Genomic DNA, 24,949 nt, shown 5'->3' on the forward strand with positions numbered 1-24,949 from the left:
TGGGGTCCAATGTGAAGAATTCTCAAATCCTTAGCGTCATCCCCGGCTGGTCTACAACTGCTTCAAACAACAGATCATGAAATAAACCCAGATGATTATGTGACTCACGCAACGTCAGCTAGTAATTAGCTGAAATGGGGCAAGAATTCAGGACTTGCAGCTCCTGAGCCAGTGCTTTATCCACCTCAGGCTCAAGGAGCACAATCAAGACTTTGTATGTTTGTGCTTGTAAGTGGGAGGTGACTGGAACGTCCACCTATGCCTCAAATAAGAGTAGCTTTACCTTCTGTTCTGTGATCTCCTTCTGGTTCCAGAGGACAGACAACCTACAGCTTCTACTTCAGGTCAGGTTCACGTGTGCATCCCCAGCCTATGGGTGGTGCACCCCAGTCTCTGCCACTCCCATCCTGCAGATGCTATGGCTTGGTCTCTCTCCTCCCTGCCTGATTCAAGGCTGCCCAAGGCCCCTAGCCCCTGCCCATCAAAGGCCTAGCCCTGGGCCCCTCAAGCCAACTCCTCTTGACAACCTGGTCCCAGCATAATAGTAACAAAAGATAAATGCTTTCATAAGAGAATAATGAGCTGGGGGGCTGCAGGAGTCAGAAACGGGAAGTTGGAAGGTTGCACGAGAAGGAACATAAGGCTGATCTAAGTGGGGCGCCCAGAAACCAAAATCTGAGTACAGGGCCAAGCCCAGAGCCAACTGTTTCATAATTTAAATCTGGAGGTGATTATTTTCAAAAGATCTGTGTCAAGGCTTCATTTTCTGTTACAAATACCACATACAGCAAACACTTTCCATGGTCTAAATTTGTATGTTTTAGTCAACACAATGAAAGACTTGCCATATTTTGGTTATAGTTTTCCCAAACTCTATTCAGAGCCACCTTGCCAGGTCCCTGAGCATCACTCTGGAATGTCCTTTGCAGACCTGAACTTAAGGAAGACCAGGGGTTCCTGAGACCCCACCAGGTGGTTCTGAGTAACCTCTTTCTGCAACAATGTCCACAAAATAGGGAGTCAAAATTTGGAAGTGACTTCTTGAAGGCAGCTTGAGTCCAACCAAACCTGCTGCAAGCCCTAAGGTGGTCCCAGGGGCCAACAGCAAAAGTGAAGACTGACCCTCAACAAATGGCAAAATTGGAGAAGTTTGTCCTTAATATGCCAGCCCACATCCCATATATTTATATTTATTTTTTAATATTTTTTGTTACTTTTTTCTGATTATAAAACAATAATAAATCACCTTCTTGAAAACTTGGAAAGTTCAGGAAAAAAACTAAAGTTAACATTTGGTGTGCTGGAATAGACTTTAACTAACTAGAGACAGTTGTGTCTATTTATTCCCAACTTCAGGTTAAGCGATACTATGTTGGTTGAAATTGGCCACAATGAGAGTATTTACATCATAGAAATTGGCAAGTGTTATAAACCAGAGGTTGTTTGTTTGTTTGTTTGTTTGTTTAAAATCCAGTTATTAAACATATACCACCTTCCCCTTTAGACTATTCAAGGTCCTGAGGTGACCTTGAATCTGGACCACTCTCCAGCTCCAGTTAAGACTCTAATTATCAAATTTCAGAGAAATTCTGAATTTCTATATCCCTAAATCCTCCTTTTTCAAGGTAGCTTGATTGAGCCTCTCTGCTCCTTACAACCAAATGGGCTTGCTTAGACAGAAACAGAGCAATATCAGGATGTTCTTCTGTCTGACCCACACACTAACCACCATACCACCCTTCCTCCACAGACTCCAATGTGGGCCTCACCTCCAAGCACTCACTATGGAAACATCTACAGCCCAACTTGGTACCTTCTAGCTTCTCTACCTGCCCTCATGGCAATTCCAGTTTTCTCAAAAAGAGAATTTCCCAAAAGATACTTATTTTTGAACCATTTATCTTCATGTACCTCTCACTCATTGCCCCATTATGGTTTTTTGTCCCAGTTTGCCTCTTGGCCAAATTTGCTCAAGATATTAAGAGGTTCTTTCTTTCTTTCTTTCTTTCTTTCTTTCTTTCTTTCTTTTTCTTTCTTTCTTCCTTTCTTTCTTTCCCCAAACCACCATATTCCAATAATTCACCAAAATGACTAACAGAAAAGGAAAGAGGCACCCACTATGTGTTCTCCAAGCTTTTTAGAAAACGTGGACTTGTTCCTTTGGCCACATACATCTGAATATAGAAGAAGGGCAATGTCGTAGACATTAAGGGAATAGCACTGCTCAAAAAGGAATGCCCCACAAATGTTCCCATGGCAAAACTGGAGGAGTCTACAGTATTACCCAGCATACTTCTGGCATTGATATAAACAAACAAGTTAAGGGCAAGATTCTTGCCAAGAGAATTAATGTATACATTGAGCAAATTAAGCATTCTAAGAGCCAAGATAGCTTCCTGAAATGTGTGAAGGGGTATGATCGGAGAAAGAAGAAAACCAAAAAGAAAAGTACTTGGGTTCAACTTGTCGGGGAGGAGGAAAATTTTATCCCTAGCCTGCTTGGTTCTTTTGGCTTGTGTAATAATTAAATTGGCACAAGACAGATAAACGGGGGGGGAAAACAGATTTAATTCATATGTATGGAGATCCCACAGATATAAGAAGTAACCAAGGCAGGTAGCTTTTATACTTTTTAGACAAAGAAATACATTTCTGATGAATTGATGAGACAAACTTAGGTTTGGTTATTAATTAGTGGAGAATCTAAACAGAGTTTGCTTACATAGCCTTCTTGGCCCTCAATTTCCAATCTCTGACTGTACAGATGTCTCTATACCTCTGGGTACAGGGAAGTTACCTTCCACATGATAGATTTATTTCCTGCTTTCTGGAGACAAAAGAAGGTTAGAGTGTTCCTCTCACACTGGCTGTTTCTTAAGTAACTTCAAGTCAGAATAATCAATATGCCTCTGTAGCACATCTTAGTACAACCTTCCCGGAGCCCCAACAAGCCAAAATGCCAGCCTGCTCCAACCAGAGAAGCATACTTTGTAAAAATCAACACAAAGGAACCTGAACTTCTAGGACCCATTCCTTATGAATTCATGGCGTAATAAGGTGTATTAATAAATAAATAAATAAAACTCTGGACTGTTTTAAAAAAGGCGGTGGGGGGTATTAAGGGCTCTGGCAGCAGCCCTCAGGTTTGAAGTTTATGGAAGAATATTAGCCCTGGAAATAAGCTGGAGGAGTGAGGCAAGACTCCAGCCCTGAAGGAATAGCAATACCAAACGTGGTACCCAGAAGACAAAGAACTAGAGATAGGCATAAGGTTAAAGTAAGGTCAGTTTATTGAAAGGATTTTAAGAACAGGTCAATGTCTCAATATCTTTATCTGTACATTGGTGGTAGCAATAGTGTCCACCTCCAGGTGTTGTGAAAAAGGGGAAATGAATGAATATATGTGATTCTTTTAAAACACTGTCTGACATATATGAAGCCCTATGTAAGCATTAGTTATTATTATTCAAAACTTTCTATATAGGGGCGCCTGGGTGGCTCAGTTGGTTAAGCATCTGACTTCGGCTCAGGTCACGATCTCACGGTTTGTGAGTGTGAGCCCCGCATCGGGCTCTATGCTGACAGCTGGGAGCCTGGAGCCTGCTTCGGATTCTGTGTCTCCCTCTCTCTCTGCCCCTCCCCCACTTGTGCTCTGTCTCTCTCTGTCTATCAAAAATAAATAAACGTAAGGGGTGCCTGGGTGGCTCAGTCAGTTACATGTCCGACTTCGGCTCAGGTCATGATCTCACGGTCCCTGAGTTCGAGCCCCGTGTCGGGCTCTGTGCTGACAGCTCAGAGCCTGGAGCCTGTTTCAGATTTGGTGTCTCCCTCTCTCTCTGACCCTCCCCTGTTCGTGCTGTGTCTCTCTCTGTCTCAAAAATAAATAAACGTTAAAAAAAATTTTTTTAAATAAATAAATGTAAAAAAACATTTTTTAAACCTTTCTATATAAAAGAAAGTATGTGTATTTCAGTCTAAATCTGGCTTCTGGCTTCAGACCAAAAACTCTTTCAGTACAATGACCTTTGTTAGTACCTACAGGCTATCTATTGTCCCCATGTTATCTTGGCTAATTTCCATATAATCAGTGTAGAGAGGCCCATAGACCACCATCTCCCCAGGGAAATAAACATTCCCATTACTCCACCCTGTGCATCAGAAATGTTGTTCTACCCAGAGTCACAACAATTCATAGAAGAATTTATCCATTGGGAAATTCTTCCCAGAAGTAACCCAGTCTAATCAGAGGCAATTTTAAAATATATTATTTCAATTATATTAATATATGTAATATATTAATATATGTTAATTACAAATACAGTTGACCCTTAAACAACATGGGGATCAGGAACACCAAACTCTGTGCAGTTGAAAATCTACATATAACTTTGACTACCACCAAAAACTTAACTAAGTAGCCTACTGTTGACCAAAAGCCTTACCAATAATATAAATCATTGAGGAGTGCATGGGTGGCTCGGTCAGTTAAGCGTCTGACTCTTGGTTGTGGGTCAGGTCATGATCTCATGGTTTGTGGGTCTGAGCCCAGCATCGGACTCTGCTCCCAATGCGGAGCTGCTTGGAATTCTCTCCCTCTCTCTGCCCCTCCCCTGCTCATGCTCTCATTCTCTCTCTCTCTGTTTCCCTCTCCCTCTCTCAAAATAAATAAATAAAGTAAAAAAAAAAAACATAGTTAATTAACACATTTTTCATATTATATGTATGTATTATACACTGTATTCTTACAATAAGGCAAGCTAGAAAAAAGGAAAGGTTATAAAGAAAATCATAGAGAGAAAATACATTTACAGCACTGTACTGTAAAAAATCTGCATATAAGTGCACCCACGCAGTTCAAATCTGTGTTGTTCAAGGGTCAACTGTATATTAATACACTATAGATGACACTATTACTATAGAAAGCATCGTTTGTTAAGATGTTACTGGACTAAGTGCTCTGTATGCTTTGTGTTATCTTATTTCCTTTTATCCTGATGCCTTGATAAAATAGATTATTTTCTCCTTTTTAAACCTGAGGAAACCAAGACTCCAAACTGAAGTTGGGCACTTTGTCCCAAGTTACACCGGCTGTATTAGGGAAGTCAAGTTATAGCATCTGATTTGGCCAGGCCATAATTTAATGGAAAATTCCTAGCCCAGACCGATGTTGCCCAGGAAGCCATTTAGGGTACTACGTGACTCTGCTACTCCCCTTTGCTATTTGGACTAGAGTGGGTGCACCCATCCAAAGGTATACATAGAGAGTGTATATAGAGATTAGTTTAGGAACACAAAGAGCTGGCTCAAAAAAATCCAACAGGACAATTAGAGACACTCTCTCTAATTTGAAATAAGAAACACAGAGTTTGCCATTTGAGAGAATAAATAGGAGGTAAAAGGAAGCATAAAGAAATACCAGATGATAGAGTCAGAACCAAACTAAAGCCATTTTCAAGCCAACTTCTGAAAAGCAGAAGAGATGCAGAAGGTAAGTAAGCAGAGAGAGCAGAAAGACCTGGAAGGTACGAAGAGAAGACTGAAGCCAACATGAAGAGAGAAGCTGAGACAGGTCACTCTGAAACTAGCTAGAAAGTCATAGGCTCCTGTTGCTGAAGCCTTGAGGCCACTCTGATCCTGAAACTACCCTCCAGCCCTAGTTAGGGCTCTGCTCTTGGGTTTTAGAGAGATTTCTGCCTAGATCGCACTTTTCTTGAAGTAACTTTATTGAAACTGTTCCTTACATCCAAAAGGACTTCAGTGGAACAGAAGCAGAGCAGTGCTGTAAAGCTCATCTCTCTGATCCCACATTAACAACTGTCCTATCTTTCTCCACAGACCAGAGATGTCTCCAGGTGCAGAGATGGGCCTTGAAAGAGGATCAGATGTCATAGCTGTGGCCAGTACTATTTCAGATCCTTTATCCATATCCAACTCTAAAGTAGACTTTCCAAATGAAGAATCACAGAATAAACTGGAAACAGCAAAAATTCCAAGGAGTGGGTTTTGTCAAAGAATAGTCCTCAAATGTTCACTTATTGCTAAGCAGGGGGAAAAACAGTAGATAGACTATGTTTCCATTTTTGCAAATATGAGTGTATATAGAAGACCAGAAGGAAAGGCATTTGCTTATTCCTCAAATGTTTAATGAGTATGTTCTAGGTGTTCAGGATACCATAGTGAGCAAATATTGTCACATTTCCCACCCTCAAGGAGCTCCCAGTCTAGTGAGGGAGGACCTACATTAAGAAACAAACACACACGTATGGAGTGTGGAATCACTATATTGCACTTCTGAGACTAATATTACACTGTACGTTAACTAACTGGAATTTATTTATTTTTTTAGTTTATTTTGAGAGAAAGAGACAGCGTGAGCAGAGAAGGGGCAGAGAGAGGGAAAGAGAGAATCCCAAGCAAGCTCCACACTTTCAGCATAGAGCCCCACACGGGGCTTGATCCCATGAACCATGAGATCATGAACTAAGCTGAAATCCAGAGTTAGATGTTCAACCGACTGAGCCACCCAGGTGCCCCAACTAACTGGAATGTAAATAAAAGCTTAAATAACAAACAAAACACACACACACACACACACACACACACACACACACACATTGCACATTCTAAATGCTGTGATGGAGATGTGCTTGGTGGAGAACCTTTATCAGGGACAATTTGACCTGGTTAGGCAGGTCAGTGAAGGCTTCTCTGGTGACTGAGCTGTGATGGACGACTGTGCAGTACCTACATAAAGATCTGTCTCAGCAGGGACTACAGTGTGGGCAAAGCCCAGTGGTATGAGGGACTACAGCAAGTATAAGGAACTTAAAAAAGGCCATGTAGCTGAAGTAAAAAAAGCTGAGCAGAGAATGGTGTGGGGTGGGGCTAGAGAGGTAATAGGGCCAGGTCATGCAGGGCATTATATGCCAGGGTCAGAAGTCTTTACTGCTGAGGGACTGGGGAAACAAGTGAGGGTGGGTGTGGAAGATATCATCAGATTTTCACTTTGAAAATATTTGTCTCTGTATGGAGAACAAATTACGAGGGGCCAGCATGAGGCAGCTAGAAGAGAAAAGAACCAGTGTGGAATCGATCATAATCCACGTGGCCTATGATGGCAGCATGGATGGGGGAGTAGTGCTGAGAATATAAACAAGTAAAGAATCTGAGGCATATAGAAAAATTAAAATCAATAGAATTTCACGTAGGATTGGATGTGGAATGTAAAGGAAAAAGAACTTTCAGAATGGCTGAGGTTTCTAGTGTGAACAGCTGGAAGACACCAACACTCTGATATGGGAAACATGTGCTAAGGGGAACAGGTTTGGGTGAGAGGAATATGAGTTTATTCTTGGTCATGCTGAATGTGGACTCTAGGACATTCAAGATGTGCTATCAAGTGAGATGTTTGATACAGAGTCTGGAGCTCAAAGGAGAAGTGTGGATTGGAGATAAAACTGATGTACTAAAACATGAAAAGTGGTTCTTTCTGGATGATAAGCTTTTGTATCTTTTGTTTTATTCTTTGTACTTTTCTGCATTTCTCATGTTTTTAGCAATGAAAAGTAATTTTTTTTAAACAGAGTTTTTAAAAAGAGTAAAATTTTCCCTGTGCTTGTAGCAAACAAGAGTTCTCTACTTCTCATAACTGGCATTAGTAACCTCAACAGGAATGTCTCTAGAGTGAGGAAAGTCAAATTAATTTAACATTAATAACTCTTTGGCAATACCGTATTTCTTTTACATGGGTCTACAGAGATCTAGGCATCTTCCAAACTGTAACTTGTTGTCCTAATCAGATTTATACAACAGAAGGAGGTCCAGTATGCAGATAGATGGTCGAGTTTGGTATTCAGGTGTCCCCCTGATAACTGAGACATTTTAAGAAGTCCAATAAAAAGAAATATTTTGCCCCTCGTACTGGAGATGAATCAACTGACAAGTAAAACAAAGAGTTAGGAGATGTGGGCCAAATACCTGTGTACTAGCTAAGCTGGGGAGACAAACTGTATAATCAACAGATTATCTACCCAGTTGTGGCAACACTGAAACAGAGCCAGCCCCCCACTCTCACCACCTTATCCCCAGAATTGCAAACCACGTTAGAAAAGCCAGAAACCAAAGGAAGAGGAAAGGAAGACTCTGGATCGTGCACACACAGTTTCTACCTCCTCACTCCTCACTCACCATTTTCCTTGAGGCGGAATGAGGGAGGGAGGATGTACGGATGGAGAAAAGCCAGGGGTGAAAGGCTAATACCAGAAGTGAGGTGCACTCACACTCACCAACACCCACTATGAGTTACTGTATTTAGCATCAGGTTGCTAAATCAAGCTCAATCATGTATAAGATACTATGCTATCCATGTGCATTTGGATAGAGTCTGAGTCCCTGGTGACTAGCAATAAGTCAACACCAGCTAATCTCTAGCAGAAATTGAATTTGTTAACACAATATTGGATGCATAATTCTTGTTTGGATCTTGGATTCAAATAGAAAAACAACATTCATAATCCCAGCAGCATTATTCACAATAGTCAAAAAGCGGAAGCAACCCAAGTTCACGGACAGATGAATGGAAAGACAAGATGTGGTATTTACATAGGATCGAACATTATGCTGCCTGAAAAATGAAGGAAATCCCTATCATGTGCTGTAACATGGATGAACTTTGAGGAAACTATGCTAAATGAAATAAGCCAGTCACAAAAAGATAAATGCTGCATGATTCCACTTATGTGAGGTACCTAGAGTAGTCAAAGTCATAGAGACAGAAAGTAGAAGTGTTGCTCCCACAGGGGCCATTACTCTGCAATGGGTACAGAGTTTCAGTTTTGCAAGATGAGAAGGGTTATGGACATTGGTGCACAACAGTATGAGTATATTTAACACTACTAAATTCTACACTTAAAAATGGTTAACATGGTAAAAAAAAAAAGCAACAAGAACAACAAAAACAGCTAAAAAAAAGTTTTCTTTCTAGTTTTAACACATTAAGAATATTGCACATGCATTATTCCACAGTTCCAAAAGTACTAACATCAAATGTCACATGTTTCAATATATTGTTAGATCAAACACTATTGAAAATTGACTTAGGTTTGAAATAGAAAATTAATCAAAGTTGAGTCTTGGGATATTTGAGATAATCTAAGACATTTCCAATTATGTATGAATTCATCTTAGCACAAAAGTGGTATTAAAGGTTTGATTGCATTGCCCAAAAAACGTAGCTACAAAGGATGTTTTAAGGACTAAGGAAAATTTAAACATGAACTATACACAGTGATTTTATATTAAGGTTAAGTTTCTTGCATGTAATAATAGCATTATAGCTATGCAGAACAGTGTCCTTGTACTCAGCTGATACACGTGGTTTTTAGAGTGAAGCATCATACCTGCCACTTACTTTCAAATGGTTCAGCAAAAGAAAATATTTTATAGAAAGAGAGAGATAAAGCAAAGAGTATATGGGAGTTCATCATACTATTCTTCTATACTTTAAATTTAAAATGTTTGGAGGGTGTATGGGGAGCACAAAATCTCCAACTTAGAAGAATGATGCTTGAGAGGCAGACAAGAACAGGCTCAAAATCACTCTGAAGGATCAGCCTGTGAGGACACCCTTTTCCTCACCCTCCAAGCGTAGGATGCTGCAGCATGGCAGCAGTAATACTGCTGGGGCAGGGCATGGAATGCCACCATCACACCCATGCCATCGCTTCCCTCAAGGACTCGGTCTTACAACAACCTTCAACTTGAGTAAATAAGTCCAGCAGAGATGGTTACCTCTGGGTATACCATTAGAATTAAAGTGTGAACCTCATAAGCTGATGATAAGACAAGGCATAGCTTGGGGCAGAGGAGTTGGGGAACGGGGACTTCCAATCAATGTCATTCTGAAACAGCCAGGTGGCCTTCTCACCCTTAAAACACTTCACCCAGGGTAAAGAAATGTGATCAAGTCTGTTTGAAGTTTCAAGCTACAGAATTTCAATACACATTTAGACAGGTGAAAAATAAGAAAAACATTGAATTAATAAAATCTACTTTTTCTGCATCTCCATTTCAAGGGAAACTTTCATGTATATCTATGGGTATATCATCCACATTATCCAGAGATTTCTGAATTAACTTAAGTTCTTCTAGCCTTAACATACTGGAAACCTGATACAGTAAATATGATCCAGTAGCTCTTATCTTTTATGATTCTTTAAAACTTTGGGGCGCATGGGTGGCTCGGTTGGTTAAGTGTCCAACTTCGGCTCCGGTCATGATCTCATGGGTTGTGAGTTCAGGCCCCATGTTGGGCTCTGTACTGACAGCTCGGAGCCTGGAGCCTGCTTCGGGTTCTGGGTCCCCTCTCTCTCTGCCTCTCCCCTATTCATGCTCTGTCTCTCTGTCTCTCAAAAATAAATCAACCTTAAAGAAAATTTTAAATAAAAATATGTAGAAATATTTTAACACATTCCAAAGCCATTTAGGAAAGACTTTTACACGATCCCCGTATTGGGTTAACAATGCTGCTGCTCAGCACTGTGGATATATATAAATGAAAAGAGAAAATATTAAATGTGCCCTATATAACCAGCAGTCTATCTATAACATAATTAGTCATCATATCAGCCCTTCCAAGTACAGAGATGACAACAGATGTTGGTGCGGGGTGCATACAAAGTAAAGGTCCTTGCTCACTCCAAACCTCACATTGCCACTTTGCAAACTGCCTCCTCCAGCATGGCATGTGAGAAGGGGAAGATGTATTAACCAGTTCAACCTGGGGGTTGGAAAATTTAGCCATCACTTTCTCAGAGGGATAATTGGGATTTTGAGTTTTTATGCCTAGAGAAAGGATCCTGGTGTGGAGACAGAGTCAGGAAATCCATCATCCCATTCTAAGGGGTGAGAGGCTCTGCTTGAGCAGCAAAGAACACCACTGGAAAAGGTCCAAACTCTAGTGTGCATTTTAATCCCCATTACTGCATTTCCCAGTGTGGCATTGGACAATTTGCTTAACTTTGCAGATCCTCAGATTCTTCACCTGTAAGATGGCTTCACCATCTCATAGCATTGTTGCGGTTATTAAAGGAGAGATCAGTGTGTAAAGCCCTCAGCACTGCACCTGACATGCAGTAGTGCTAAATAGATAACTATTATTAAGTAACGAAAGTTTCAAAATCTCAGTAAAGAAAAGCAGAGACATAAATTCCCTCCAGACGTGAGAACCATTTTGGCCACTGACTGACTGACTGACATGTAAATCATGTCTGAACCTCTCAAAATAACCCACCTTAACGGAAAGTCATTTCTATGTCTAAATTGGACAAAGTATACCCCTTTCACCGGCCTGTCCCTTTATCTATGGATTCTGATCTGAGTCATCAACAGGTTGGAGAAGACACTGGCTATGGGGAGTTGAAACAGGCCCTTTTCCAGAATTGAAGTTTAAGTTTAATTAATTTGCATTAAATGTCAAGCATGGCCCAGCCACAGTGCTGGATACTAAGTGGATACTAAGAGATACAGAGGTGACTAAATAGCCCCCAGTCTTGCCCTCAAGACGCTCCCAGCCTAATAAGGCCAGCATGTGAAGAGGAAAACTGAACAGAATATGAAACATACAGGCTACTGTGGGAAAATAAGATACCCTAAATTTTATGGGGCCATTTGGACCTAATCTTTATATATTTTCAACATTTTATTTTGTTCTGCAGTTTAGTTATTTTCCTTAACAATTAAACTCTCAGCAAGTAGGCTTAAGTCCAATGAACATTCAAATGAAAACAAAATTCATCACTTTCGGTTTGCTTAAGAGTTGCCATCTTTGTTTCGATTGTGCTAAATTTGTGAGTTCTTTGATTCTCGTCTCTAGCAACAGAGGAAAGTTACCTAATACAGCCTGCAGAAGGCTGTGCCAGGAAAGATCTCTCTGCCACTCTCTCTGTGAGAACCATACTGGGGATTAGGGCTTTCAACATATGAATTTCTGGGGACACAATTCAGTCCATAGCATTCTGCCTCTGGCCCCCCCTCCCAAACATGTCCTTATTGGATACCAAATACATTCATTCCATCCCAACAACCCCCAAAGCCTCAACTCATCCCAGCATCAACTCTAAAGTCTAAAGTCCAAACTCTCATTTAAATATCTAAATCAATTATAAGTGAGATTAGAATTGTGATTCATCCCAAGGCAAAATTCCTCTCCAGCTGTGACCCTGTGAAACCAGACAAGTTATATGTGCTTCCCAAATACAACAATGGGTCAGGCATAGGACAGACATTCTCATTCCAAAGGGAGGAACAGGAAAGAAGGAAGGAAGGATAGGTTTCAAGTAAGTACAAAACCCAGCAAGGTAAATGCCATTAGATCTTCAGTCTGGAGAAAAACCCTCTTAGGCTTGATGCCTGGCCTTCCAGACCCACTGGGGCCCCACCTCCATAGCTCTGCCAGGCCAGGGTAGTGCCCCCAAGGCTCTGCCAGCAGCAAACCTTCCCCTGAGCCAGGTCTATTTTAAATAGAGAATGTTTAACTAGGTAATATATAATTGTTAACTAAGTAATTGGAAAGGCAAAAAGAACACGCAGCTATCACAGAGGTAGCAACAGCAGGAAGCAGTTCACAGGGCTTGGGGAACAAAGGGAAGAGGTTGTCATTATTACAACTCAGAAGCTTGGAGAAGAATCCCAGTGGTTTGGGACCCAGGCTTCCCAAAAGAGGTGCCAGCTATCTGAGCTGGTGTCTCTGCAGAGACACAATGAGTTTGCCTTTGTGAGATGGTAAAACCTCAAACTAGATCGAACTGTATGTTATTTGCTAGGGCTGCCATAACAAAGTACCACAGACTGGATGACCTAACAAAAATCTGTTGTATCACAGGTCTGGAAGCTAAAAGTCCAAAATCAAGGTATCAGAAGGGTGCATTCCTTCTGAGAGCTGTGAAGAAAAGATCTGTTCCAGCCTTCTATCTGTGGCTTATAGACAGCCATCCTCCCCCTATGTCTCTTCACACTGTCTTCCCTCTATGCATATCTCAGTGTCCAAATTTCCTCTTCTTATAAGGACATCAGTCATAGTGGATTAGGGCTCACCCTAATGACTTCATGTTAACTTGATTCCTTCTTTAAAGATCCTATCTCCAAATAAGGTCACGTCTTGGAATACTGAGGGTTAGAACTACAGCATATGAATTTTAGGGGGACATAGCAAACTGGTTCTGGAATGAACTGCCTCTGCCAGAGTGGAAGAAGCAGCATTGCCGGATGCTGATGTCAGGAACAGGAAGCCAACCAGGAAAAAAAAAAAAACAAAAACAGAGGCAAAGAGGAAAGAGTAAGTCCCTTCCTCCTCATCTAGCCATGCAATCTCCCTCTAATGTCGCTTACTGACAGAGCCTAAAAGGAAGCGGCTGACAAAGGAAAAATGTGGCTTGCAGAGTCCCAGTGCCTGCATCACAAAGCAGAATATAGAAGAGTGGGTTTGAGGCTAAGAGCCAATAGCTTAATAACTGGCACAGTGCTGAATAACTGTTAGTTATTCTTATTAATCACTAGCATCAGAACTTTTATTTTCATTTTCCATATATTTTTATAGTATAGTAAGGAAAAGTTGCAACAAAATATTTAACTGAGCAAACATACTAGCTATGCTGCTAATGCTGTCCTGATGGCTGGTGGGCTGACACATCACCATGCTGCAGCTCACATTCATCCGTTCAATGACATCCAGCACTGTATCAGTGACCTTCCTATGGGAGGCCAAGGTGTAATATACACAGTGTGCAAGAAAACCAAAAATCTGGAAGCCAAGTTGTCACCGAGTGTTTTCTCCATTTCATGGCTGAGAAGATGAACATTCAGAAGGAGAAGTTGTTTGACCAAGGTCACACAGCTAATAGGTGACAGAGCATTGACTTGAACAGAGGTCTGATTCTCTGTGCTTCAATTCCTTTATCTGCCAAATGAAGATAACAATATCTATCCAATAGAGCTGTTATGAGGATTAAATGAGATAATATGTGTAGTGTGCATAACACAGACACAGCCTGGCATGTTGTAAGAGCCTTAAAAAAGTTGGCTACATCTGGGGCTTTTTCTACCATGGCAGACTATCCTGTTACATGCACTCGTCAAAACTTTACAGTATTTGGAGGTCAGGACTATAAAGAATAGAGATGGAGTTGAGAATAAAATTCCTTAAAAAATTATTTTATTATATTTGCTATCAAATCTTTCTGAGGGCAATCATCCCTTTTAGATTCCCATGAACTACAGACAAATATTTATTGAGCACCAACCATGTGGTAATTACTGGAGATACAACACTGAGACACAGACAGCCTCATCTTCAAGTGTCTCATCAACTACTTGAGAAATCAGTCAAGCAATGATGACACAACCAGGGCTATGACCAAGGACATATAGCCCCCTAAGTATAGGAGCCCCCTAACAGGGAAACCTGATGTAGACTTGAGAAAGTCAGGAAAAGCTTTCATGGAAAAAGCCACATTTAAGATGAAATCTGAATCACAAATAGGAGATTGGTAAGCACTTAAAATAAGGAAAACATGAGGAGCCTAGAGCAAGAGGGAGGAAGGAATATTCAAAGAACGGAAGGAAGCTGACTGTGGCATGGAAATTGGGGTGGGCAACAGACAAAGCTGAAAAGACCCCCAGCACCTGTTCCTCCAGGGCTTTGTGAGCCACAGGACCCTGGACATTAACTAGAGGCAGTATAGGGCGTCTGTAGGCTTTTAGCAAGTGAGGGACAATTAGATGTGCACTTTATGAAGATCAGCTCGGATGTTATGTGGAAAATGGCTTTGAGTGAGGTAAAAAGGAAGGTAAGGAAATGAGAAAGCTGCTACCTGCCAGCAAGCCAAGTGAGAGATGATGGAGGTCTGAGGGATGTATCCCTAAGGGTGGAGAAAAATGAATGGATTCGAGTAGCATTTAAAAGGTAGAGCCGATCTTTTACCAAAACCATCAACATGGGCTGCATTTGCACCAAAACCATGAAGAAGGTGCCCAGGTCATCATGGAGAAGTACTACACGTGCCTGGGCAATGACTTCCACACCAACAAGTGCGTGAGAGGAGATCGTCATTATTCCAGCAAGAAGCTCAGCAACAAGATAGCAGGCTGGTGTCACACAACTGATGAAACGGATTCAGAGAGGCCCAGTGACAGGTATCTCCATCAAGCTGCAGCAGGAGGAGAGAGAAAGAAGTAATTATGTTCCTGAGGTCTCAGTCCTGGATCAGGAGATCATTGAAGTAGATCCTGACACTAAAGGAAATGAAACTTAGACTTCGGCAGTCTATCCAAACTTTAGGTCACCCAGCCTACAGCTGGGATGAATTGACTTCAAAATACCACATGGAACCATTTAAATCTTTCTGCTGTGCTGTAACATCTTTAATAAACCCTGGACAACAATCAATCAATCAATCAATCAATAAAAACTGAAAGGTAGAGCCAACAGGATTTGGTAGGTAATGAGAAGTAAGGAGTGAGGGGCAAGAGAAACAAGAAAAGAGAGAAATAAAGGAAAATGCCCAGGTTTCTACTTTGGGCAACTAGATGGATGGTGATACCCTTTACCAAGACAGGGGGCACGAAGGCAGAGCAGGGTTGACACAGTAGCTGATGAGCTTAGATATAGGTTTAGGGTTGAGTTTAAAGTATAAAGGGGTCATCCAGATGGAGATGATCTGTAGATAACTGCAAACCATCACATCTTTTTCCATTTCAACCGTTGACCGAGCAGCGGAGCTATGAATCAACCAATAAGTGCCTTGAGTACCACCTACTATCTAGAATATTATTAGCCTCTTGTTTTAATAACCAATAAGTTTAAATTTTCTCCCCTTTCAAAATGCACCCTAAAGTGAGAACAGGACGTGGGTACAACCAATAGATAATTACATACATACTACAAACTCTATTTAAATTGAGACAAACCCATATCAAATTTTTGCTCTTTATTTTGCTACCACCAAGGATAGAGGGTCCATGGGGCACCTGGGTGGCTCAGTCGGTTAAGCGGCCGACTTCGGCTCAGGTCATGATCTCGCGGTCCGTGAGTTCGTGAGTTCGACCCCTGCGTCGGGCTCTGTGCTGACAGTTCAGAGCCTGGAGCCTGTTTCAGATTCTGTGTCTCCCTCTCTCTGACCCTCCCCCGTTCACACTCTGTCTCTCTGTCTCAAAAATAAATAAACGTTAAAAAAAAATTTTTTAAAAAGGATAGAGGGTCCAGTTTTTGTAATGTCATCCTGTTTTACTGTTCTTCACAAAATTAACACTAAGGAATGGAACACAAGTTATTTGAATTTTTATTCTTGAAAAGAGAATCTTAAACTTTACAACATCGAATCAGATTTTTTAATCTAAGAATGTGGCCAGTTTAGAATCAGTAAACATTATAGCTAAAACATTTAAATAAGTGGTTATTTTTCATTCAGAAATCCCTAAGTACAAGGTTACTTAGGTTCTTTTCAACACATTTTGGCCAGTGTCAGAAGATATGTAAGTACAATTCTGGTCTCCTTCACAAAATCAAGTAGCATCCGCAGCGCGGGGGTACGTGGTGAAGTTTTTCAGGTCTAAGTTTCAGGTATAAGCTGCTTTCCATGGAAAGAGAGGTGGCCAAACCCAGGACAGAACCTCTACTGGGACTACACCTTTGAAGACTGAGAAAATAGGAAAGCCACAGCCCACCCAATCCAAAGGAACCATATATATTGGGAGGAATTCAAAAACACCACTTCCTCCAAGAATCCTTCCTTCATCCTACTCAGACTGGTTTAGATGTGTCTCAAATTTGTTCACAGAGAACCCGGAGCATTTCTGCCATGGCACCTGACACCCTTTATTAGAAACATCTATTACAGTGACCATTCCTGTATTACACATATTGATATGCAACATGAGGGCAGAAACTATGTCTTGGATATTTGTATCTCCTTCATGTCAGGAACAGTCGATATTCAGTAAAATCTGATAAATAAAATAGTGAATGCCCTACACACATGTTTCTCAGGCAGCTCTATCATCAATAAAGTCACTTGAATGTTGAGGGTTAAATACAAATAAACATGTAATTCTATAAAATCTTATTGACTCTTAGCTCTTCTTACTAACACAAAACACAGCTCCCTGAAAAGTTATTTTAAAGAAGGCATTGTTTTAGATGGGTCCCCAAATAAATATGATTTTGTCTCTGGTCAGCCATTGTATGAAATTTGTCCTGGTCTACCTCCACAGAGCACCATTCATACTTAATTCAAACATATATTTTTAAAAATATGTTCATGCTCTGTCTCTGTCTCAAGAATAAATAAACATCAAAAAAATTTTTTTTTAATTTTTTTAATGTTTATTTATTTTTTAGAGAGACAGAGACAGCACAAGCAGGGAGAGGCAAAGAAAGGGGGAGACACAGAATCTGGAGCAGACTCCAGGCTCTGAGCTGTCAGTACAGAGCCCGACGCAGGGCTCAAACCCACGAACCGCGAGATCATGACCTGAGACGAAAACAGATGCTTAACCAACTGAGTCACCCAGGCGCCCCAAATATATTTATTGAGTGCATACTCTATGGTAAGCACTGTGTTAAAAGCAAGACATGCAGCACTGAAAATGAAAGAACCAGGCCCATGCCCTCATGGAGCTTATAATCTGGTGTCTACCCCTTACCTCCGAAACTCTAAAGACTCTGAGAATGCCTCATGGGCATAATACATTTTTATCTGTAAGCTCTTAAAAATGCAATACATTAATGAAGCAAGCCCAAGCTAATTCAGGAACATCTGGAGACTTGATGTCTAGAATGAATAACAAGTCTGCAGGGACGCCTGGGTGGCTCAGTCGGTTAAGCAACTGACTCTGGCTGAAGTCATGATCTCATGGATTGTGAGTTCGAGCCCCATGTTGGGCTCTGTGCTGACAGCTCAGAGCCTGGATCCTGCTTGAGATTCTGTGTCTCCTTCTCTCTCTGCCACTCCCCTACTCATGCTCTCTCTCTCAAAAATAAATAAACATTAAAAAAAATTTTAAGGGGCGCCTGGGTGGCGCAGTCGGTTAAGCGTCCGACTTCAGCCAGGTCACGATCTTGCGGTCCGTGAGTTCGAGCCCCGCGTCAGGCTCTGGGCTGATGGCTCAGAGCCTGGAGCCTGTTTCCGATTCTGTGTCTCCCTCTCTCTCTGCCCCTCCCCCGTTCATGCTCTGTCTCTCTCTGTCCCAAAAAAAATAAATAAAAACGTTGAAAGAAGAAGAAAAGAAAAAAAAATTTTAAAAAAAAATTTTTTAAGGGGGGAGGGGCGTCAGTCAGTGGAGCGTCTGACTTTGGCTCAGGTCATGATCTCACAGTTCATGAGTTTGAGCCCCACATCGGGCTCTTTGCTGACAGCTCGGAGCCTGGAGCCTTCTTCAGATTCTGTGTCTCCCTCTGCCGCTTCCCTGCTCACGCTGTCTCTCTTTCTCTCTCTCAAAAATAAATAAATATTTTAAAGAAATTTTTTTAATTAAAAAAAAATAGCAAGTCTGCTAAACTATTTTAATTTTCCCAAGGCAACTAAGAACTGATCGGTCCAAAGGGATCCATTCGGAGGTACATCCAAGTTTCCTTTTGCCTATCTTCAATGTGGGCACCTGCAAAGGGATAACCCATCTCAGAATGGCCTAAGGAAGACAAGGATGTCATGCAGTGTCATTTGCTAAGTAAGGTCTTTCAACTGCCTGCTTATGAAGCACCCTTGGCAGGCACATTAAAAAAGGCATCCCTTCTTCCCCAGCAGATGTAGCCCTGCTCAGGGGTGCAGAGCTGGGTAAGAGGAACTCAGCCAGGATTTCAATTCCAGCATGCCCCCTCAGCATAGTCCCATGCTGAAGCTCTGCTACCAACTCCCCAGCCCATGCACTGGGAGCAAAATGCATTAGTGCTTTTATATTATATGTGTTTTAAATTATCATCATAACTAAGGAAAACAGTATTTCTGTGAAATTACTTAACTGTATGGAAATCCTTTCCTAAAACGCAGCAGCCACGGAAACGTTAAACATGATTCAAAGTCATTAAACTTTTGCCAAGATTGCAACTTATTTCTGCCAAATAACTCTGTAACTCTTCAAAACCTGTGACTTCACTGAGCTCTGAGCAATTCAGAAATGGAAAATGAGCACAGTCTCCAGTTGTGTGGTTTGGGACGAAAGCCTTGCACCTCTCTGGACAAATATCAAGGTCAGTGTTCCCACAACTTGCCAAAGTCAAATCACTAAAGAAGTACAGTCTAGTAGTTTTTGAGTCTTTCGGAACTTAAATTCGCAATAAGTCACTTTTCTCAAGTAGCAAGTCAAGAAATCCCCTCATTTCTGACCTGCCCCTGCTCACTTTGTCTCTCTCTCAAAATAAATAAACTTAAAAATTAAAAAAAAAAAGAAGTCCCCTCATTCTAGCCATATATTATACTAAAATAACCCACTCTCTGGGGGTATCTGGGTGGTTCAGCTGGTTAAGCGTCTGACTCTTGGTTTTGGCTCAGGTCATGATCTTATGGTTCAGTGCGATGGGCTATGCACTGACAGCATGGAGCCTGCTTGGAATTCTCTCTCTGCCTCTCCCCCCACTTGTGTGCTCTCTCTCTCAAAAATAAACTTTTAAAAATTAATCAATTAATTGATTTAATTAAATAACCCACTCTTTGTATCCTTTGGGTTCAGCCACTTCCAATTGCCCGTAAACGGGTAATTGTTCAAAGCACGGGCATAAGGAAAATGCAAAATCTTAATCATTTCTTCCATCACATCATTCAATAAACCTTACTTGAAATGTGGTCTTAATATCAGCTGGGGTAGCTGTGCCCCTTTGAGATCTAGAGAGGACAGGTTTAAGCCCCAATCCTGGGCCTGTGGAAAAGTCCAGGCTCTCCTGAGGTTTCTGCAAATGGAATAGGGCAGGAAGAACTGTGTTCTCATAGCTCCTTCAGCTCTAATTCCCAGCCTCCCCGGCCATGCATTCTGCTCTTTTACCCTGGCCCTGGTATGATTCACTTGGGACCAGCACTTACACTTGGAACCCTGAGACGTGAACACAAGGCTGCTGTGGGGAGAGGTTACACCAGCTGACACTCATGTAGACAACCTGTTCTCAAAGGTCTCTCGGACACTCATCACCAGACATATCTCACTTCTCACACCTAGCCAGGGACATCCTGGCCTTGCTCATGCCTCTCTCTCTGCTCCTCTCCCTGCTTTCCTGTCACCACCACACCCTAGGGCCAGATTCTCCACACAGTTTGAAGTGAGCCACTCAGCTCCTCCTTTCTGAGTCACCCCAGGACCAACTTAAAGTAAACCCTTCAAGGGGCTCAACTGAATAAAGGGGCCATTTAATCTTTGAACAGAGGCCTTGACTTATCGTTGTTTTTTAACAACATTCACCATTCTTGAAGACAGTTGTGATTTCAAAGAGCCATTTCTCTTGGCCTTTGCTTTTATAATGAATGATGCAATGGAAATCAGGTACTTGAACCTCCTTCTTCAGCTTGAATAAACAGTGGAAACCTTTTTTCCCCCTTTTTATTGCAGGTGTTTGGTTTACGGTCAATGCATTCAAATTTTCCAAGCTTAGAATAAAGTTCCCAAATTACCAACTGGCAGGTGGTTTAGCCCTACTGCTTTATTGTGTTAATGACTTAGGCTTAAAGACAAAGAGTTTTAGTATAAAATCTTGGTCAGGTCATGGCCCAAGATCTGACAGGTCCCTTTGGTTGACAAACTTTGTCTCAGGAATGCTGCCACACAGTGGCACATGCACTCCTAGATGTTAGACGGGTTTCTCAAGGCAAAGGGCCAGTCTTGTTTACTTTTGCAGCTTCTTTGGCTGACAGTCATTTTGCCTTTTCCTCTGATCCTTCCCTGCCATCCCTACTCACACATCAAAAGCAGAAAGGGGGGGGGGGCGCCTGTGTGGCGCAGTCGGTTAACCGTCCGATTTCAGCTCAGGTCACGATCTCTCCGTCCGTGAGTTCGAGCCCCGCGTCAGGCTCTGGGCTGATGGCTCAGAGCCTGGGGCCTGCTTCAGATTCTGTGTCTCCCTCTCTCTCTGCCCCTCCCCCGTTCATGCTCTGTCTCTCTCTGTCTCAAAAATAAACGTTAAAAAAAAAATTAAAAAAAAAAAAAACAAGCAGAAAGGGGGCAGATTGTAATTTTCTACATTCTCTGAAAAAATGAAAAGGAACACTCTTACTGTGTGTGTACAGTCATACACATACATACATCCATACACACACATGTGTATATGCATATATGTGTATGTTCGTGTATATACATTTTTTCATAGGCTCCTAGAGTTCATCATAGTAATAGAAAAGCCTGACAGTATATTAAAATTACCTCAAGAGCTTTTTTTAAAAAAAGACTGGTGCTTTGGCCTATCCCAGACCAATTATATCATTGGAAGTAGGGCCTGGGCACCTGTAGTTTCTATGAGTCTATTTTTAAACCCCCAAGAAGAGGGGGCCTGCATGGCTCAGTTGGTTAAACATCCATCCAACTCTTGATTTTAGCTCAGGTGATGATCTCACAGTTCAGTTTGTGAGTTTGAGCACTGACAAAGGTCAGTGCAGAGCCTGCTTGGGATTCTTTCTCTCTCACTCTCTCTCTGCCCCTCCCCTGCTCACATTCTCTGTCAATAAATAAATAAATAAATAAATAAATAAATAAATAAACTCCCAAGAAGATCCTGAGATAGAACCAAGATTGAGAACTCCGTAAAGTTCTCCTAAGCCTTAACTATTCTAATCTGAACAGCAGAGTCTCATCACCCAGACCTACTGAATCAGCATCTGCATTTCAGTAAGATCCCAAGTAACCCACCTGGTAGGTAGTAACACCACCATTTGAGAAGCACTGCTCTGATCGCTCTCTCATTTGATCATGAGGCCCCAAAAGACTAAGTTACTTCAGAGGTCATTCTGTTAACTGGAGACTCAAATGGGACCTCTTTACTACTAGACCCTTTGTTTTCATTACATTAGTGTTTTTCAGATTTAGCCAATAGTTAATTATTCCTTAAAATGTGTGTAATATGATCTTTCTCAAGTTTATCACAGCTCTCTCTAACTTGCCTCTCTTTTTTTTTTAAGCATAAATTTTTAAAAACATTTAAGACTTTCAGACGCTTCCTTTTCTGCTAGTAGAGGACAAAATGGTTAGACAGCATGACAAAAATACTTCAGAAAGACATGGTGGGAGCAGCTGCAGAGAAAAGATGGAAGACATTTACCAAAAACTTGCACCTAAGCTGTAACTTAGCAGATTGCAGAAGCCACACTGATGTTTATAGGGGAACAGAGGTTGCCTATAAACTAGCAAGACTGCATCCCATAACGCAGCATATGGGAGACACCAAAGCCTTCATCCTGTGTCTGAAAGAGAGCACCTAAAAGAGTGGAGGCTATTTATAGGCTTGCAAATTTCATAAGTGCCTTTCCTATGAGAACAGTCCATATTATGGACAAAGGAAATGAACAAAATTCCACAGATCCATATAAGACAAAGCTTTATAGTCAGAACAGCCAACTGTATCAGGAATCCCATCAATCCCACAGTTCTACAGCCCTAGGAACTTGCAAGATTCCCCTTCCACCAGGTTCCAGGCTCTGCATTCCATCTGTACACCTGTACAGCTACTTCAAGCCCTTACACCCACCCCCAGAATCACACAGGCCCCACAGGGAAGGAGGACTCCCTCACAAACTTGCTGTACACAGCCTTCATCTTGAGCCAGTCTCCTTGACCCGGTTTTCACGCCTTATTCCGTCTGATTATGTACTTGTTTGGGAGATGATTTTGATTCTCCACCCTGGCCACTGGGCTCAGGCCAATAGCCTGCTTCAAGCCAACAGCTCTCCCCCATCTGACCTGCCTATGACCCTTGTGCCCTGGCCCCTCTCCTGTAGTAGGACTATTTCCAGTCCTAAAGAATGGCATCAGGCCACCAGGAATCCACAGTCCCAGGCCCAGGAGCATTTGCTCCTCCTTGGTTCCCTGTCCCACCCTCTTAAAACTAGCAGTACCACACCCCAAGGCTGCTGACATAGGTCCAAGAAGAGGCCTCAGTCCTGGAGGCTGAGCACTGGCTGATGTGATGTCACTGTCCCAGGGCTATTTTCTGCGCTGATGCCTTTGCAGGGCATTTTCTGGCATATCAGTGCAGCTGCTTAGCTCTCCATGCATTGTATGCTTTCATGACCGTGACTCTCCCAGGAGAGACAGCATTGAGTGGCATTTTGGTTCCCTGCCTAATGAAAGTGATCCACATCCAAGGACACATTCCTTATGTGATATGCACTGCATTTCCACCTATCTCTGGCAACAGTGAACTCAAATAGTAGAAAATGCCACTGCTAATAACAAAGATTACAAAAAAGAGACTCTGCAACTCAAAGAGGTCATGCTATCAGGACAAACGCCCCTCTGCAGAGACATGGAGAAATTTTCTTCCAACTCTTTAGATGCCTGCTCTCCTGAAGCCAGCTGGAAGCCAGGCCCAGTTTGGGGCAACACCAGGAAAGGAGGCAGCAGCTGTTACAGGGTAATTAAAGTCAGGGAAAATGCAGAGGACGCCAGAAAGCTGATGTGAGGTCAGGCAGGACACGGATCAGCCTGAGCCTGTAGCTGCTGTTAGAGGCTAACAGACAGGAATGGCTCATCTAAACACTGTCCAAAGACAAGAAAACTCTAACTTCAGGGGTCCAACAAGGCCTTCCTTCATAGAACCCCACCACCAGATCCATTCTCTCACTCCCAAGTAGCTTCTGCTGGGGTCTCCTTCAGGAAGGTTGAAGAATTCCTGTTTCTTGGATGATTTGACTAAAAGGAAATTATTTCCCTAGCTTATGACACAATGGATGGATGGATGGATGGATGGATGGATGGATGGAGAGAGAAAAGTAGGAACAGGTTTATTCCACAGGTAGAACCAGCTGCAAGGATTTAATTTAATAGGGCCAGGATTTATCACCCTCCCCAAACTATCTCTGAGAACCACATTGACATTTGAGCTTCAGGAATGCCCCCAATGAGGCTAAGGGTATGATCTTCATGGACTGGTACCAATAGCAACAGTTATAATAATGGCAATCATTTTTGTCAGAGAGCTGCTGCTATATACCAAGCATTGTCATTTACTTGCACTGCCCAGGACGCTTGCATGTTCTGTGCAAGATACTTTGAGAAGAGTCTTATTTTAGAGAATGGATGTGATAGCTCTTTTGTAATGCATTTTGAGAAGTGTTTACAAATACTTGTAACAATGGTTATAAAAATGGTACCCGCTTGGGACCAATAAAACAGTGCTATTTAAGTGGAGGGAAAAAATAGTACTCTTGCTGTTACAAGTAACAAAACCTAAGTCAAATTGACACAAGTGTGAAAAATGAAATTGTTACAGATACACAGAGATCACTTTGAACCCATGCCCAGGAATGCTCCCAGGCTCTCCAGGGCAGATAATAAACCAGTAAACATTCCTCTTAACATCTGATTTATTCTTCTTCTCAGACTGGCTCTTTTAGCTTCTTCATCCTTATGACAGAAAATATGACTGCTACCACCACCCACATTTATATACAATTGTCTCATCCCTCATGGCAAACAATTATCCAATGCCAGTGCTTGAGGGGATATGGAAGATGTCATTGGTAAATGGCTAGAAAACAGAGGCTCTGAGGAACCTGAATGACATGTGGAGTAATTAATGTAGTCTCACAGCCTTTGGAAAATAGTTTCCATTTGTCTACTGAGAAGTTGAACCAGGCTAGACTGCCATTTCTTTGTTTAGACTTAATCTTTTAAGTCATGATTCAGCCTGCCACCTTTGAACCCTGCTACTTCCTGGCAGCTTCCTATCCCTTGGAATTAGATTGCCTTTTGTTTCCAGCATGGA

At 41.8% G+C, this 24,949-nt stretch overlaps 1 protein-coding gene and 1 pseudogene across 3 annotated transcripts in view; one reads left to right on the forward strand and one right to left on the reverse strand.

The window, feature by feature from the left end:
- Positions 1–24,949, reverse strand: part of KLHL6 (kelch like family member 6) — a 156,251-nt gene that overhangs the window by 110,184 nt on the left and 21,118 nt on the right. The gene's annotated exons all lie outside the window — the stretch shown is intronic.
- On the forward strand, positions 14,991–15,392 carry LOC125175153 (40S ribosomal protein S17-like; annotated as a pseudogene).

Source organism: Prionailurus viverrinus, chromosome C2 (genome assembly GCF_022837055.1).
Source record: "Prionailurus viverrinus isolate Anna chromosome C2, UM_Priviv_1.0, whole genome shotgun sequence".
Lineage (NCBI taxonomy): Eukaryota > Metazoa > Chordata > Mammalia > Carnivora > Felidae > Prionailurus > Prionailurus viverrinus.